Source organism: Pteropus alecto, unplaced genomic scaffold (genome assembly GCF_000325575.1).
Source record: "Pteropus alecto unplaced genomic scaffold, ASM32557v1 scaffold102, whole genome shotgun sequence".
Lineage (NCBI taxonomy): Eukaryota > Metazoa > Chordata > Mammalia > Chiroptera > Pteropodidae > Pteropus > Pteropus alecto.
The window spans coordinates 1,982,613-1,989,251 of NW_006432224.1; the positions used below are offsets into that span (position 1 = coordinate 1,982,613).

The window sequence follows — 6,639 nt, forward strand, 5'->3', positions numbered from 1 at the left end:
TCCTAGTGTTTTGAGGAACCTCCATACTGTTTTCCACAGTGGCTGTACCAATTTGCAGTCCCACCGGCGGTGTATGAGGGTTCCTATTTCTCCACAAGCTCCCCAAACTTTGTTATTATTGTCCTGTTGATGACAGCCATTCTAACAGGTGTGCGATGGTGTCTCATTGTGGTTTTGGTTTGCATGTCCCTGATAGCTAGCAATGTGCAGCATCATTTCATGTATTTGTTGGCTGTTTGTCCTCCAGGGAGAAGTGTCTGTTAGGTCCTCTGCCCATTTTTTGATTGGATCGTTTGTGTTTTTTTTCTGTTGTTGTTGTTATTGAGTCATATGAGTTCTTTGTATATTTTGGATATTAGGCCCTTATCGGAGGCGTTGCTTGCAAATAGATTTTCCCATAAGTCTCTTCACCTCGTCGACGGTTTCTTTTGCTGAGCAGAGGCTTTTTAGTTCGATGTGGTCCCGTTCATTTATTTTTGCTTTTACTTCCCCTGCCTTCGAGGTCAAATTCATAAAATCCTCTTTCAGTCCAAGGGCCTTGGGTTTAGTTCCCGTGTTTTCTTAGATATATTTTATTGTTTCTGGTCCCTCGAAGTGGATTTTTATGACACTTCTTAGATGACGTGCTGAGTGGCCCCCCTGCCACCTCCAGCCCGGGACTGTCACTTTGAGGAGACTCACGGTTATGATCTCATTCTACACTCTTCGAGGTTCCTGCCGGAGCCGCCCCAAGCCTGCGCCACCGGGGGCCCGGCTATTTCAGGGTGACGTTTTGGAGGCTACCGTCTGGAAGTCTCCCCCTCAGTCCGAGTGAAGAGAACCTTTTATCGCGACTGCCCAATAAATTCGTGCGAAAAACTGGCTGCCCCTCAGGCCCAAGCCGCCCTGCGTCTCTCAATAACACTGCAAGGTCAGAGGATGTCACGCGACACACGTCAGTGCTGCGGCTGTTTCTAGGAGATTCCAGGTGGATCCAGAGACTGTCGTGCCGGCGATGAGAACGGGTAGCTGAGACGTACAAAGTCCCCCGTGAATCTGCAAACTCGCCTCCGTTTGTAACCCACTTCGTTTGGAATTTATGACTCCTGACGACGCTCGTCTGTCCGTCTGCTCCCTCCTGTCAGACTGTAAGCTGTTTGGTGTCGGGACCTGACTCGTATTTGAGTGCGAGCAGTAAGTAACATGGGCTTTCCAGGGGCTGGGACAGCGCGACACAGAGAGAGAGAGGTGGCATTAGCAGGTGCCAGGGGCTGGGGGCCTGGTGGAAGGGCGGGCTGGGGTGACACTGAGCTCTGCTCGTCGCCCGGAACAGGTCCGGGCAGAGCAGCGAGAGCACGGTGCAGATCCTGGACGTCCAGGTCTTGAAACTACCCCAAGCCCTCATCATCACAGGGCTTCTGTGCCTCGGCCCTTCGCTGTCACCTCTGCCCTCCCGGCGCCTCTGAGCGCTCGTCACGCGGGGCCTGACTGACTTGTCGGCGTCTTGTTTTCTGTCCGACTCCCCACCGGGCAAAGCATTAGCCCGAGAGGGCAGCAGCTCACCCCGCCAGCTCGATCTCCACCCCGACGCCCGAGCCGTGCTCGGCCCCTCCGGGAAAAGCCCTGGGCAGGTGAACGTGATCCAAGTGACAGACAAGGCTCCGCCCACTGCTGCCTCCCTGATGCCCGACCCCCTTCCTCAACGATACCGATGCGACTGGCGAGGGAAAATGACACAATTAAGTAGAAATCTAAAGACAAACTGGAAAAAATGCCTCCTGTCCGTTAAACGGCGTAAGTTAGAAATCAATAGTGAATTTTTTCTTTGCCTATAACTGTCAACTCACCTCCGAGCAAATATTTTAACGTTAGCCATGAAGATCATTCGACATCTCAGACGTGATCGAGGAGCTTCGGGTCGAATGGCATCCGCTGTGGCCTCAACGAACCAAACCTCGAGGTGGGGGGCAGGGCCCGGGAGATGGGGCGACGTGCAGCCACGACGTCGTCCCGCTGGTCGCGTGCGTTCCCAATGCCACGCCTGGAGTCGGGGGGTCGGCTGGGGCTGCTTACAGCCGTGTCCGCTTTCCCGGACCTTTCCTGGACCTTCCAGAAAGCTCCTCAGGTTCTGTCACTTGGTCAGCACTAACCCCTCTGCCCTGCGACACCTGCTACTGCCAGAAGATGCCAGAAGATGCCAGAAGATGCCAGAAGACGCTCTCCTTCCCACGCCGTGCCCCAAACGCCAACCCTACCGCGCACCTCCGTATCGAACCAGTAAAAGCAGGAGACTCGGTTTTACGTCCAACTGTGAAACCCAGGTCGACGCTGCAGTTAGAACAGGTGCAGCCGTTTATCCGGCCAAGTGCCCGGGCCACGCTGCGTACGGAGCGGCGTCGATCACGAATACGTGAGTTTGGGCTTTTGACGTTTCGTGCGTGGAACTCACTCACACGGGCACTGGCAAACCGAGTGCGAACCAGCGACGCAGACGGCCGCACAAGTTGGGAACGACCCCGAGCCGTCGGGGACAGGAAGAGGACCGTCAGCTTCCTCCACGACGACAGACGCACGGTGAACACGCGGTTACTCCACGGCGCACCAGCCCAGAATCACCGCGCGGGGACCGTCTCCCGTGCCCCGCAGACGCCGGGGGCCCTGTCACCCCCGACAGGAGGCAGCTCCGTGCAAAGGTCCCTGAAGTAGGACACACCAACGCTCCCGACCGGGCTACGCACGCGTCATTGTTTTACGTGACTTTTCAAACGAGAAGGCCACACTGATCTACTCACTGTACGAAAGCAGGTGTGAAGACAGGTAGGTGGTCTCCAGCGGACGGATCAAGGACCCGAGGTCTCGGTCCAGTCTCTCTCGGCCTGGAGGCCACCAACAGCGCACGTGAGCACGGCGTGCAGCTGCCCGGGGGACCCCTCCGCCACCGGGCCAGCGCCAGCTCGAGTGATGGCTGGGCAAAGATGCTCAACCGACATGGCAGGAGTCACACTCCCCGGTGACACGGATGGAACCACCAGAAAAGGTGAAATCGAGTCGGGGAAGTTCCGCCCCTGAGGCCGGTGGCAGGGGCGGGGGAGGGGGCGGAGGAGAGTGACCTCGGGGACAGGCTCTGCCTAGTTTCCCGCCGACTTCTTCGCCTGTCAACCTGTCGCCTCTGTTAACCTGTCGCCTCTGTTAAACTCTGCCTAGTTTCCCGCCGACTTCTTCACCTGTCAACCTGTCGCCTCTGTTAACCTGTCGCCAGCCCTTTCTGGAATGCGCGTTCGGCACCTTCGCCCAGCCTGGCTCATCTGTGGCCTTCGCGGCATTTTTCTGGAGCACAGAATTCCTTTAGTCTTCATATTTTTTCCTCGATGGTGTATCCTTTCTTTACGCTTTTTGTCTGGTTTTAGTTTTCAAATTTAAGCCTTTAAAGCCACGTGGAATTTACCTGCACCTTCTGTGTCCTCACCTTGTCCCTTAGCCACGGGGGCGGGTGGCCAGCTGTACTCACGGATTTTACTGAATAGTTGTCCATCCCTGTCCCGCCAATGTAAGTGACATCGTTTCTGGGACAAGCCCAACGTTGGCGTTCCTCGGTCCGTTTCCAGGCTCTGTATCCTGCACCCCAATCTATCCGGCTATCCCCGGACCAACACCACGCCATCGGGATGATCAGGGCGCTGTGACAAATCTCAGCGTCTGGGAGAGTGAGGCTCACCTGCGCTCACCTGCGCTCACCTGCGCTCACCTGCGCTCACCTGCGCTCACCTGCCAGGTCTACCTGGAAGCTGGGGTGGCCATCCCTGGACCTTTACTTTCCTGTAGGAGACCGAGGAGCAGCTTATCAAGTTTCACACGCATGCAAAGTCGCCTTGAGATCCTGGGTTTCGGGGTGAACTTAGAAGGACGGCCCTCTCTGACACCAAGCTTCCCTGCCTGGACTCTGCTCCTCCATCATTAATCAGGACTTTCGTGTCCCTCGGTACGGGTCTTCCGTGTTTGTATTAAGTGTAATCATGGCTTTGAATTACATTTTTGAATATAACCACATTAAAAACTTTTTTGTGCTATTATATATAAAGGCTATTTGTTTCTGTAATTTGATATTTTACCTTCTCATTGGTCCTAACAGCTTGTAGATTTTCCTGGATTTTCTATGAAGATAATCGGTCTGTGAATAAAGATAATTATTTTTTTCCGCTTTTTAATTCTTTTACTTGTGATTTACTCTTTTTTTGGCTAATTGCATTGGCTACAGTCGCCAAGACAAAACCGAGCCTTGACGACAGCGACCATTCTTGTATCGTTCCCAGTTTAATATCAAACATTTAGAACATTCGATCTAGCATATGCTATAGTTTTTTTTTTTTTGATACACTTTATCAGGTTAAAGGAGTTCCTTTCCATCTTAGTTTTCTACGATTAGTTTTTATATTATGAATTCAGTCAAATGCTTTTGCAACATTTACTGAGAAAATTATATGGCTCATCGTCTTTAACTTTTTAATGTGGTGGACTGACAGATTTTAAGTTAATCAGATCTTTCTTGCCTAAAATAAACTATATTTGAGTCGTAATGCGTTTTCATATAAATTCCTAGAATGGATTCGCTGTGATTTTTTTTGACATCTATACTCGTTAGTGAAATTTTCTTATAATGATCTTTTCCTCTCTCCGTGCTTCTGTGTTAATAAAATAAGTTGAGTAGTTTTCGAGATTAATAAAATAAGTTGAGTAGTTTTCTCCTCTTCCTTCATTAGCTTCTTAGTTTTGCTGTCTCAGCTTGATGTCTGCCAGGGAACGGAGAATTTGGACTCTGCGTTCTTCAATGGTGATTTCTCTGTCAGGTTTTCTATTTCTTCTTACATTAATTTTGGCTCTTTTTATAATTTATGAACGATAAACACTTAATCTAAATTTCCAAATATATCTGTATAAAGTTACTAATTATCATATAATGTCTAAGATCCCTTCTTTATGTTGGTCTGTTCCTTTTTTTTTTTTTTTCATTTTTCTATTCTCTGTTTTATCTTAATCTATAATAACAGAGATGTATGTAGTTATTATAACTCTTTCCAGAGAATTTTTGGGTGTTTTGACTTGCTATCATTTTTGAATTTTGATTAATTATCATATAATGTCTAAGATCCCTTCTTTATGTTGGTCTATTCCCTTTTTTTTTCATTTTTCTATTCTGTTTTATCTTAATCTATAATAACAGAGATTATGTACTTTTAACTCTTTCCAGAGAATTTTGGGGTGTTTTGACTTGCTATCATTTTTGAATTTTGATTTCATTATTTTTCTTTTAATCTTAAATTATTCTTTCTGTGGATTAATGCATTTATTTGATTAACAATTACAAACGGAAATTTGAATTGAACTCGTGTTTCGTTATGTTGGAAATCTAAGCTCTGAAAAATTAAAAAAGAAAAAAGAACCTAGAAGCCCCCCGACCTTCCCCGAAAAGTCTGCAATGCTCACTCCCATTCGGTAAGAGATAAGGGAGCTCATCGGTATTTAATTTATTCTACCGAAGTGGGAACTGTTCGGATAATCCACACGCCGATGCAGACACCGAGGATGTGTACGATAGAAGTTTACACTCCAAGAAGCAAACAGAAATGCAGAATTATAAGTAATAACAACAACATGATTAACAATACCAACAGCAGAGAGCATATAATATAAGTGGATATTTTTCTTTTTGGTAGATACGCTTTATCAAGCTAAAGGAGTTCTTTCTATCCTAGTTCTAAGCCTCGTACTTAATTAATTTCTTCATTCCTTATTATGTGTCAGGTACTGAGAATTTCACACGGAATTCAATCCTCCAATGACCCCCTTATGGAAAGACAGAAGGTCCTGTTGTTATTATTGCCATTTTATAGGTGAAAATCCACAGGGATGGAGAGGGTGACAGCTGGCAAGTGGAGGCGCACGACGCAAATCCCTCTCGACAGCCGTGAGCACGTCGCTGACGATCTGAGTGTTTCTGATGGAAGTGTGGCCATGCTATTAACAGTTGCCAAAGCGGATCGGATACGGCGACCAGTCACGTGACTTCTCCCTGCTTATCGTAGTATGTTTTCAAGTCTGCTGCTGTCTTTGCTGACTGCCTTTCTCATGTGGTCTCTGTCTGTCATCAGACCCAAGCGTGTCATCCGCTCATTCATCACCTGACAGATTTACTAACTCAGTCATCACTTTGCCATTGATGAGCCTGTCTTTCTGCGTCCGTCCTCCACACGCCAGCTGCCTGTCACCGTGCGCCAGCCCAACCGGTCCTTCCGTTGGTAGCCGCTAGTATTTTGTTGAGAATTTTTACATCTGTGTTCATCATGGATATCGGCCTATAGTTTTCTTGTCTTGTCTTTATCTGGCTTTAGAGTCGGAATAATGCTGGCCCTGTAAAATGAGTTTGGAGTGTTCCCTTGTCATTGATTTTTTTTTAAAGAGTTTGAGAAAGTCTTCGGCCATGCCGCCCTGAACAAGCCTGATCTCGGAAGCTAAGCAGGGTCGGGCCTGGTGAGTACTTGGATGGGAGACCGCCTAGGAAGACCGGGTGCTGCAGGCGTAAAAAATAAGAAGAATAAGAGATTGTAAGCTGACGAGGTCTTTGCAATCTGTGAGGTCAACCAAGGGTTGCCGCGCCCCCCAAAA

General features: G+C 48.4%; 1 pseudogene; it reads left to right on the forward strand.

Moving 5' to 3' along the window:
• The first annotated feature begins 6,444 nt into the window (after window positions 1–6,444).
• On the forward strand, window positions 6,445–6,553 carry LOC112475799 (annotated as a pseudogene).
• Window positions 6,554–6,639: the final 86 nt, after the last annotated feature.